We start from the raw sequence: 12,674 nt of genomic DNA on the forward strand, positions 1-12,674 counted from the left end.
TGCGTGTCAATGAGCAAGGGAAGAATAAAGCTGCTGAAGGAAACGTTTTAGTTTGGGAGCAGATGCAAGTTGTGACGTCACGGCCCGAGTACAACGGAACGCTTTTAAAGCGACCCGTGGCGATGAACAACGAATGCGCTGGGTGACTCGTTGAAGAGGGCAGGTGGTGGGCCAGCAGCATGGTATGGAGAGAATCTTTGGAAAACTACGTTGGGGAATTTCCAAATGGACACAAACAGACCAGCACACCAGCGACACAGTCGATCACGTGAGCTGCACGTGGTACGCTTATGATGTACGTGTGTAACTTTTAGGTGTCGGGAGTGAGCACAAGATGTCAGATTGGCTGACATGAACAAGGAAGGAGTAAAGTGCCAAAATTTCGACGCAGTTTGATGGTAGGCCCTTTGCGATTTGAAGAGATGGTTTCCACAAAATGAAAGGAACGCTTGTATTGGTTGGAAAAAGCTGTGACGTGGAGCATGAAAGCCCCAGGTGGGGGACAGTTTTGCTACGAGAGAGACAAGACCGTAAATTTTGGGGACTCTCATCTGAACCAGCGTCAAGTGCAGAACAGGGTGCATCACGCTCTGTAGAACGCAAAGGAAGAATTTTGTGCAAACGATGCGTTCACTTCAGCTGACATTCAGTTGCATATTATCTGTAGCGTCGTTGAGCTCCAACAGCGGAGAAACGAAAGAGCCATGTAGTTAATTGTCCTTGCGAGAACTGAGAGGGCATTGTGATATGCATGCTGCACCATCCATGCAAATGTATATAAACATATTTCAAGACTAGCGACGAGTGCTTGTTTTCTCACCTAATGAGATACATAGGACAGTTTATGCTGATAAAATCAGCAATGATTTTGATTAGCTTTTATAGGACTTTCAGAGGACGAGAGCAGCCATGCAGCCAACAGCTCATCGCAGCTAAGTTCAATACCGCTAGCAGAGGCGTAAACTTGTTGGTTCACCAGCTTGTGTCCACTGTGAACTCGAGCAACATTGGGTAGTCTTTTGCTCAGCTTGTCACAAAACAAACCATCCCCCGTAGACTTGATTGTCATCCTAAATAGTACCGAAGTTAGAACCGGAATCAGATGATTTGTAGTAATATTGGCCAACTTCACGATGCAGTAGTAAGAATAATTCTATAGACAACCTTCTGGTTAAAATTTGATATTGTTGTGTTCAGAGTTATTTCGATTAAACAGGACGAAATGCGTTTGTTATCTTGACAATTGTCCGAACATTGTCATGTTATAACCTATTCGTATACTTCTTTGACAATAATTTTGAATTAAAAACAATTTGTGTACAGCTAAACAGCTAAACACCGTTGTGCTCTGTCATAGAATAAGGGTCCACTCCTTACCCCAGTCTTTTATTCTATAGAAGCTAACGCTCTCACAGGGTGTTTTTACTGATGTCTGACGATAGAGAAAATTAGTGGAGTGTTAGAGCTTCGTCACCCGATCGCGCCGAAAGCACCATATCGTCCGCATGCACTTGACAGATGAAGACATGACCTCTCAACGCAATTTCCGTCAACTAGCACCGCAGAGAATGTAACAGTGGCTAAGGGGCGATGGCATAAACAATCATTGATAGTGGGCATCTCTGCCGAATCGATCAGGAGATGGTAATTGAGCCTGCTGTGTGTCCATTCATTATCACTTGTGACGTAGTACCTTGGAGTAGACGCATGGCAACATGAGATTAAGGCCGTGGGGAGGGGAGGGGGACGAGATCATCCGTCGCAACACCGTTTCCACGTAGTCTTGATTCACCCTATCAGGGATCAGGTCGAAGTCCACCGACACCAAAGCTCCACTCAAGCGACAGGCATCTGCCAGGGCGACGATGTCCCTATAATCTCCGAGAGTGCCGTCTGTATATTAACGCTACCATCCATGCTCATTGGTCCCAAGGAATCAATTCGGGGCAGGGCACACCGAATGCTAGAGTTTAAAATTCTGATAAAGAGTTTGAAGTCACTGTTAAGTCTTTTGAGGAGGCGACGATGTTCGACGTCTCTGCCACCCGACAGGCTGGGGATCGCTAGGAGGCCTTCGACGAATTTAGGTGCTGTGGGGACGCCGGGGATCATCAGTTTCTTGTAGATCGTTACTCAGAAAGGAGCCATAAGGTAGTTGAAAACGAGCTGGAACTCTAGCGGGAAGCCATCTGAGCCCAGTGATTTCTTGGCAGCCGCTTTTAGAAGAGCGTTTTCAGTGTCATCGGTCGTGATGGGGCAGCCCCTCCATCGTGGACACCAGTCAGCTAATGGAGAGCGTCGTCCGTTTCTGAGGCGTCATGATTCTCCGCATCATAGAACCGCTGGTAGTGTTCCGCACCATTAGGCTGCCAGAGAATGCTACACAGTCAGGTCCAAATTTCTATATGTCATCAACTATGTGTTTACAACATGCACTCGCACATTCATTACGTATATTCCCGCACATGGGAGACCTTTTAACTGAAAGTCGCTTGCTCGATGTCGGCGAATAAATACAATAATGTAGTGCTTGTGTGGTTAAGAAGAACAATGCAATGTTCCTTCGGACATACCCGCATGTTTAAAGGAATATTCCATCATTCTTCTTAATAACACAGACACTACAATATAGTATTTATTCGCCGACACCGAGCAAGCGACTTTCAGTTAAAATTTCTTACTTGTATGAGAATAAAAAAATGAATGTACGAGTGCATGTTGTAAACACGTGGTTGACGACATGTGAAACTTTGGGTCTCGCCGTGGAGCGTGCTCTGGTAACCGAATGGTAAGGCGATTGCTCGCGATAGGAGCGAAATCCTGGTTCGAGGCCCGGTCTGGCACAAATTTTCATTGTCACCATTGCATTATATATGTGAAAAGATTTTAAACGCCACTACCAACTTTGTTGACTACTACATTACTGGTTTAGCGGCCTACACGGATGTGTACACAGACATTAAAGTTACTTTACATGATCGTTGTGATCATCCTGTCGAGACTGAGAAAGATAACCTAGTAAAGGGTGGTGTTACTTAGTATACTGGTCTGTTGTTCACATGGACGGCCGCGGTGGCCAAGCGGTTCTAGGCGCTTCAGTCCGGAACCGCGCGACTGCTACGGTCGCAGGTTCGAATCCTGCCTCTGGCATGGATGTGTGTGAGGTCCTTAGGTTAGTTAGGTTTAAGTCGTTCTAAGTTCTAGGGGACTGATGCCCTCAGATGTTAAGTTCCATAGTACTCAGAGCCATTTTTTGTTGTTCACATGAAAATTTTGATAAAACAATCGCTGAATTTGCTGCGTACTGAGGCATCGCTGTTTCCATGCCTCTATTGGACTTCTTCACCACTGCATAGCGAGGTTCTCACTCTGCAGCGGAGTGATTTCTCTGGTATTAAACTTCAGCAGATTAAAACTGTGTGTCGGACAGAGACTCGAACGCGGGACCTTTGCCCTTCGCGAGCAAGTACTCTACCGTCTGAGCTACCCAAGCACGACTCCGGCTCCTGTCCTTACTGAAGTGTTGGCAGAAGTGCCAACACCTTGTAGTTAGAGGAGGCCGAAAGGCACGCGCTTAAACTCACGCAGGCTGGCGTGAGGTCTGAAACAGGATACGTAATGAATGCTATAAAGAGAAGTACGTAGCTTCTGGAATACATAACTTTAATCCACATTTGTAGAACATCGCTCTTGATGATACATTAATAGAATCTCAATACACACTCCTGGAAATTGAAATAAGAACACCGTGCATTCATTGTCCCAGGAAGGGGAAACTTTATTGACACATTCCTGGGGTCAGATACATCACATGATCACACTGACAGAACCACAGGCACATAGACACAGGCAACAGAGCATGCACAATGTCGGCACTAGTACAGTGTATATCCACCTTTCGCAGCAATGCAGGCTGCTATTCTCCCATGGAGACGATCGTAGAGATGCTGGATGTAGTCCTGTGGAACGGCTTGCCATGCCATTTCCACCTGGCGCCTCAGATGGACCAGCGTTCGTGCTGGACGTGCAGACCGCGTGAGACGACGCTTCATCCAGTCCCAAACATGCTCAATGGGGGACAGATCCGGAGATCTTGCTGGCCAGGGTAGTTGACTTACACCTTCCAGAGCACGTTGGGTGGCACGGGATACATGCGGACGTGCATTGTCCTGTTGGAACAGCAAGTTCCCTTGCCGGTCTAAGAATGGTAGAACGATGGGTTCGATGACGGTTTGGATGTACCGTGCACTATTCAGTGTCCCCTCGACGATCACCAGTGGTGTACGGCCAGTGTAGGAGATCGCTCCCCACACCATGATGCCGGGTGTTGGCCCTGTGTGCCTCGGTCGTATGCAGTCCTGATTGTGGCGCTCACCTGCACGGCGCCAAACACGCATACGACCATCATTGGCACCAAGGCAGAAGCGACTCTCATCGCTGAAGACGACACGTCTCCATTCGTCCCTCCATTCACGCCTGTCGCGACACCACTGGAGGCGGGCTGCACGATGTTGGGGCGTGAGCGGAAGACGGCCTAACGGTGTGCGGGACCGTAGCCCAGCTTCATGGAGACGGTTGCGAATGGTCCTCGCCGATACCCCAGGAGCAACAGTGTCCCTAATTTGCTGGGAAGTGGCGGTGCGGTACCCTACGGCACTGCGTAGGATCCTACGGTCTTGGCGTGCATCCGTGCGTCGCTGCGGTCCGGTCCCAGGTCGACGGGCACGTGCACCTTCCGCCGACCACTGGCGACAACATCGATGTACTGTGGAGACCTCACGCCCCACGTGTTGAGCAATTCGGCGGTACGTCCACCCGGCCTCCCGCATGCCCACTATACGCCCTCGCTCAAAGTCCGTCAACTGCACATACGGTTCACGTCCACGCTGTCGCGGCATGCTACCAGTGTTAAAGACTGCGATGGAGCTCCGTATGCCACGGCAAACTGGCTGACACTGACGGCGGCGGTGCACAAATGCTGCGCAGCTAGCGCCATTCGACGGCCAACACCGCGGTTCCTGGTGTGTCCGCTGTGCCGTGCGTGTGATCATTGCTTGTACAGCCCTCTCGCAGTGTCCGGAGCAAGTATGGTGGGTCTGACACACCGGTGTCAATGTGTTCTTTTTTCCATTTACAGGAGTGTATATTGAATACGGCGCCTTGCTAGGTCGTAGCAAATGTAGCTGAAGGCTATGCTAACTATCGTCTCGGCAAAAGAGAGCGTAATTCTCAGTGAACCACGGCTAGCAACGTCGGCTGTACAACTGGGGCGAGTGCTAGTCAGTGTCTCTCTAGACCTGCAGTGTGGTGGCGCTCGGTCTGCAATTACTGACAGTGGCGACACACGGGTCCGTCGTATACTAGCGGACCGCGGCCGATTTAAAAGCTACCACCTAGCAAGTGTGGTGTCTGGCGGTGACACCACATTCCTCCCCCGCAAATCGGCGGACGGTTGTGTTATAAGGCTTCCGCCCGCCGTGGGGAGGACCCCATGTTGACGTATGCGACGAGGTGGGGAGCCTAACAACAGGCGAGGCTGTGCCACCCGCACCCGGCCATTCGGTCCGAGGGGAGCTAGGAAACGGCTGAAAACCTAGTCCAGGGTGCACGCCAACATGAGGTGTATGCGCCCGTAGATAGGCAGGAGGGGCCGAAGGGTCGACCTCCATCGAGTCGGAGCACCCGACTGGCGAAGACGACAGATGGTCCGGAGCGGGCAAGAGTTCCTTGGCGGAGGACAGCTGGTCACGGGAAAATATCGGCAGCGCGTGACCCAGGGAGGCGCCCGGCGGTTGCAGCGACGCGTCCACTGCGGGCGTCGCCGGCGGGAGAACAGGCGGCGGCGGCGGCTGCGGCGGCGGCGCGACGTCATGGGGCAAAATGGAAGGCAGCGTCGGTAACACCTGGGGATGAGGCGAGCCAGTAGATGGGTCCCCAGGGCGCTGACCAGACGGCACCGTCGCTGAAAGCAGACGGGGAGCGGCAGAACCCAGGCGACGACAGAGGCGCAGCTGATGAAGATGCCGACGCACCTCACCAGAGGCCCCCAAAACCAGATACATAGCGCGGCCGAGGCAGCGAAGAATGCGCCCTGCGAGCCAACGCCGTGAACCGCGATAGTTGCTATAGTAGACAACGTCGCCTGGGGCAAAAGCAGGTGTCTGCCGCTGCACAGGAACCTGATGCGGCTGACGCAACAAAGACATCACGGTTCGATGAGGACGACCATGGAGCAACTCAGCCGGCGAGCTACCATCGCAGGGCTGAGAGCGATACGAGGACAAAAAGAGCAATAACGCGTCCTACCGAGAATGCGACTCTTTCAACTTCTGTGACTTGAAAGTCCGGACCAATCGTTCAGCGGCACCGTTTGACTGAGGCGAAAACGGCGCGGACGTCAGATGTTGAATACCATTGGCCTTGCAGAAAGACTGAAATTCTGCGGACATGAATTGTGGGCCATTGTCGGAAACAATAGTCTGTGGTAGACCTTCAATGCAAAAGATAGCGGACAACGCTTGGATTGTGGCAGAAGACGTCGTGGAAGACATCCGGACGACAAAAGGAAAATTACTGAATGAATCGACAACAACCAACCATCGAGCATTCCAGAATGGACCAGCAAAATCGATGTGTAAGCGTTGCCAAGGGGAAGTGGCTTTTGGCCATGCAAAGAATTTCCGCGGTGGCGCGGATTGTTGGTCGGCACACGCCATGCAAGAAGAGCACATATTCGTAATCGCAGCATCGATTCCGAACCAAGTACAGTGCCGACGAGCAAGTTGTTTCGTTCGCACTATACCCCAATGGCCTTGGTGTAGAAGCTTTAAGACAGAGGACTGTAACGAACGTGGGACCACGACCCTGGACTTATCATTATCAGAACGCAACAACAAAACACCACGTCGAACAAAAAGTCTCTCCTTGTGAGCAAAAAATCGGCGAACCAACGGATCCTCGATCCGTGACTTTGACAAGGGCCATTGCGTAGCAACAAAACGCGGAACGGTAGCAAGGACAGGGTCAGCTGCTGTGGCTGTAGCTACACGATGAAAATAAATCGGAAACGATTCGACCACGTCATCGGTTTCCGCATCAATGAACATGCAAGCAAGTTCGGAAGAATCGAATGCTCTATCCTCAGCAACAGGCAAACGGGACAACGCATCGACGTTTCCGTACTTATCAGTGGACCGATACGAGGTATCGTAGCGGTACTGCGAGAGGAAAATAGACCAGCGAATGAATTTCTGCGCTGTACGCGGAGGTACAGGCTTGGACGGATGAAAAAGCGATGTCAAAGGTTTGTGTCTGTGATGATGTTAAAGTGACGACCATACAAGAAATCGTGAAACTTTGTAACACCAAACACGAGAGCCAAAACTTCTTTCTCTATCTGTGAATAATTTCTTTGCGCTGACGAGAGCAATTTGGACGCAAAGGCAATAGGGCGATCATGCGAACCATCTTTGTGCGCAAGCACAGCTCCGATCCCGAAATCCGATACATCTACCATCAACAAAAGGGGTTTCTGGGGATCGAAAGGCGTAACGCAAGTATTAGAAAGCAACGCCGATTTCAACTGGCGAAAGGCGCGTTCGCATTCCGTCGACCAGACGAACGGATCACCTTTACGGCGTAAGCGATGAAGCGGAGCTGAAATGGAAGAGGCATGGGGGATATAGCGATGGTAATAAGTTGTTTTACCCAGCACACTCTGTAGCTGCTTCAAATTCTGCGGCGAAGGCAAGTCTTGTATGGCTCGAAGGGGTTCTTGACTGGGAGGTATGCCTTGGGCATTGAGTACATGTCCCAAATATGGCAAATCAGGAGCAAAAAAACACACATTTGACTTCCGCAAGCGAAGACCATTTTGTCGCAAGACCTGAAATAATGTTCGGAGATTGTCTAAATGTTCTTCAGCCGTCTTTCCGGAGATCATAATATCGTCCAGATAGTTTGCTGCAGTAGGGACCGAAGCACAAACAGTTTGTAAATATTGCTGAAACAATGCAGGGGCGGATGCACACCCGAATTGCAGTCGTTTGAATCGGTACAAACCAAGATGCGTGTTAACCACCAATACGCGCTGGGATTCCTCGTCCACCGGTATGTGCAAGTACGCATCTGCTAGGTCCAACTTTCAAAAATATTTACCCGGGCACAGTTTGTCAAAAAGATCTTCCGAGCGGGGTAAAGGAAAAGTAGCAGTCACAAGTTGTGGATTCACTGTTGCCTTGAAGTCCACACAAAGTCTCAACTTTCCGGAAGGTTTTTGCAAAATTACTAATGGTGAGGCCCAGAGAGAAGCCTGCACACGTTCAGTTACACCTTGTGATTCCAATTCGTGTAATGTTCTTGCGACCTCAGTACGCAGTGCGTGGGGAACATTGCGCGCTCTGAAAAATTTCAGTTGCACGTAGACTTTCAGTTCCAAATGTGCTTCACAGTTCTTAGTGCAACCGAGGCCCGGTGCAAAAATGTCTGCAAATTCTTCACATAGACGAGAAACACTGGCTGAAGGCACAGTCTGGTTCACTGATAGGACCTGATTGACTATAGACAAGTTAAACAACTGAAATAAATCTAAACCAAACAAGTCACCGCAGAAGAAGAACGAAGGACGTAAAATGACACAAGTTTTGCTTGTCCCTTGTATGTTGCAAGAAGGCTGCACTGTCCTAACACAGGGATATGCTGTCCGGAATAACTATGTAACTTAACATGTGCGGCACGCAACGGAGGTGTGCCCATTTGGTTGTATGTCTCTTTATTGAGCAATGAAACTGCAGCTCCGGTATCGAGCTGGAATGGTATCACATTGCCATTAATTTCCAAGTCTACAAAAAGTCTATTGTCCTGCTGACGACAAGAGCGACTGTCTCGTGCAACATGAACTGTGTCTGGGACAGAAGCACTTGCGACTGACAGGATGTCCGTCGATGTCGACGCACACTTTTTGTGGGACGAACACAGTCACTGTTAGAGAGAGTGGCTCTGGGCGGAGTGGAATTAACTACATGAACTTCCATGGGCGAATGTTCATGAGCTCGAGTATTCGTGGTTTGATTCCAATTCCGGTGCGAAGCAAAGGGCCTGGAATGGTTGTGAGTGTCCGATCTGAGCTTTTTCTGGCAAACACTTTGAACATGACCCTTCTTATTACAGAAAAAGCAAATAGCTTGGCGTGACGGGCAATTCTCACGCGAATGTCTAGTTGCACACCACGGGCATGATTTTAGCACTGCATTTGCTTGCTTGCGTGGCACACGTGGCTGCGCGGACGTGCGCGAGGGCTGTTTACCATTCCGTGCAACTCGCCCGGCGGGCCAGTTAATGTGACACACAGCTGGCAAAGTTGCAAATGATTCCTGAGCAAAGTCAAGTGTGTCTTGCCGATCCAATATGTCTATCACTTGTTGAGGGGAGGGGTTGACTAGTTTCAAAATCTGTTCCCTTATGCGAACATCAGAAACGTTCTGTGCAATCGCATCATGCACCATAGTATCTGAATAAGGGAGTCCACATTCACACTCAAAAGCACAATCCCTTGTAAGGCCTTGCAAAGTTGCAACCCACTCCCAATTAGTCTGATCGGCCGTACGTTTTGTACGAAAGAAAGTATACCTTTTTGCAACTACATTGACTGATTCCTTGAAATAGGCATCTAAAGCAGACAAAATTTCTTCGTAGGACAGAGTTGCTACGTCGCATCGGGGAAACAATTTCACTATCACACTGTAGGTGGACACACCTACACAAGAAAGGAGATAAGGCTGCCGCTCATTACGTTGAATTCCGTAGGCGGCGAGATGGAATCCAAATTGGCGTGACCACTCCGTCCAGCATTCCACTTCCGCATGAAAATTACGGAAAGGTGGCGCAACTGCGTGTTGTGGCTGCGGTAGCGATGAAGCGGCGGCGGTCGCATCGTTTTGCATTGCACATTGACCCTGGATGAGCTGTCCAAGGGCATCCAATAAGGCCTGCGTCTGCTGATTCTGCAAGCCATAAAATTCGGACAGTACATCTGGAGAATGTGGCGAAGCCATGACAAGTCAATTAGTGCAGCAAGTATTAAGAACAAGACCCTTTTTTGCTCGTCGCCATATGAAGTGTTGGCAGAAGTGCCAACACCTTGTAGTTAGAGGAGGCCGAAAGGCACGCGCTTAAACTCACGCAGGCTGGCGTGAGGTCTGAAACAGGATACGTAATGAATGCTATAAAGAAAAGTACGTAGCTTCTGGAATACTTAACTTTAATCCACATTTGTAGAACATCGCTCTTGATGATACATTAATAGAATCTCAATATCTATTGAATACGGCGCCTTGCTAGGTCGTAGCAAATGTAGCTGAAGGCTATGCTAACTATCGTCTCGGCAAATGAGAGCGTAATTCTCAGTGAACCATGGCTAGCAACGTCGGCTGTACAACTGGGGCGAGTGCTAGTCAGTGTCTCTCTAGACCTGCAGTGTGGTGGCGCTCGGTCTGCAATTACTGACAGTGGCGACACGCGGGTCCGTCGTATAGTAGCGGACCGCGGCCGATTTAAAAGCTACCACCTAGCAAGTGTGGTGTCTGGCGGTGACACCACACAGCTTTACTTCTGTCAGTTCCTGTCTCCTACCTTCCAAACTTCACAGAAGTATTCCCACGAACCTGTAGCACTAGCACTTCTGGAAGAAAGGAGTACCTTCACCGTTGTTTAAAGTTACAACAGTGTCGTGAAATACGCTAACACAAAACAAACGGCGGTTCAAAACAATACTAGTTTCGATTGAAGTATCGATATGTCTATCTGGTATTGTCAGTAGCAACGCCTTCGGCATGTCTTGCTGTCGTATTACTGATGCTGGTTGGCGTTATATATTACAAAACGAGCGACTATGATAATTTTATAATACACATGACAGTATGCAGACTTTTTATTTTGAGAATTACGAAGATATTTCTGGGATCTAAACTCATATATAATTATAACGTATGTTTCTAGATTACTAAGTTGAAATTCACGAAGAAATCTGAAGTTCTGAACTCTGTCATTTTATTGAGGTTCTCTTTTTTCGACTTATGGCCATGGATGATTATTTCCATTTTTCCAAGATGTCCGTTCTCCAGATCTTTTCAAAAGTATACAGTACTTTGATGTCGTTATCTATAGCAACACTGTGTCCTGTTTCTTTTATACGTAATTCTAAAAATAAAAGTTTTTATGAATTTGCGAAATACGATGGTAATGTTAAGCTGAGAGTCAGTCTATGGCCTGTCTGAATAATCACCAGTGTTGAAGCTTTTGTACGATGTAGCAATCTATGAAATATGAGCTTTGCCAGCCGAGCCCTACGGGAATCGGTGGCCCATCCACATGTTTCGGGCGGAATTATTCCCTAATGAATACCGTTCCAATTTATCCGCGAACGCAGCTTTGTTATTTGGTTACGACGTCGGCTGAACTTTGGTGGGTGTTTGGAATACGATGTGCGAAACTCAAATACATGAACAAGCTACGGGAAATATGGAGAATGCTTGCAAGAAAAACTGATTTCCAATGTCCGAGTTCTATTTACGTTCATTCTAATAATTAACGGCCACGAGAAGAAAACATTAACTTTGCTTTCACTAAAGTATTCTAGATTAGCTATCTGATTGACAACTGGAATATAACTTTTTTCCACGACTGTTATGTTGTGATTACTCTGAGAACACACTGACCTCCGTGTAAGGGCTGTACTTCTGATTAACTTAAACGTGATTGATATCATAGTTAAAGACAGACACCAGAAAATGTATCTACTGGATAAATTAAGACGATGTTATGCAATTATTTACAGCAGGTATCACACCCATGACTGATTACAATTTTAAATCGTGCTGATGAGTATTAATTAACCCCTAGAGCTTGCGCGCTGTCGCGAAGACATTTATCATTCGCCTGTACATTGCAGTGTTGCCTCAAACCAGCAGAAAGAGAAAGTTAATGGTCCACGAGCAGCAATCTGTCTCACCCACTTTACAACAGACCCTCATGTTGGTGTAGTAAAAACGTAGAGTATGACGTCGTGGAAGTGGAAGTTTGAGGAAAAAAGCGATCTAATCAGATGTAGTGCATACATGTTTAGCTTGTTCTGACTGTTAGCAGAGCTGTAAATGAGTAAACATTAGATTACAGTTACGTTAGTTTTATAAAACTGACGTGTTGTAGGAGCTCTGTTTCATGACAAGCTAATAATTTGTTCTCAGCCCAGCAGCAGTGCTGTCAGGACAGCAACTGTATCAGAAATAAAATTACAAGACTAGTATTTATTTCCCTGACTGCAACATTTAATAATCTTGCAATACAACGCATATCGTAGATCTAAACTTAGGTAATCCCGAACTACATCGACAAATTTTTAGAGGAACTAAAAGCCTACACCTACAGCCATCAATTCCGAACTCTTTATTCCGCTACCGGTTTCGATATTACATAACATTTCAACATGCATCTTGTTAAAAGTATACTGTGTGAGATCCAATGGCGTGTAATCATTGCAGAAGCCACAATAAGATACTCGGTGTTCGCAGACCTCTGGTTTAGTCGAGATGATAACTCCATTCGTCCACCGAAAACTGTACATTATAGGAGTTCATAGAATCTGAGTCAGAGGCCTGAGTAGGTCGGTTTAATATATT

This window comes from Schistocerca cancellata, chromosome 1, assembly GCF_023864275.1.
Source record: "Schistocerca cancellata isolate TAMUIC-IGC-003103 chromosome 1, iqSchCanc2.1, whole genome shotgun sequence".
Classification (NCBI taxonomy): domain Eukaryota; kingdom Metazoa; phylum Arthropoda; class Insecta; order Orthoptera; family Acrididae; genus Schistocerca; species Schistocerca cancellata.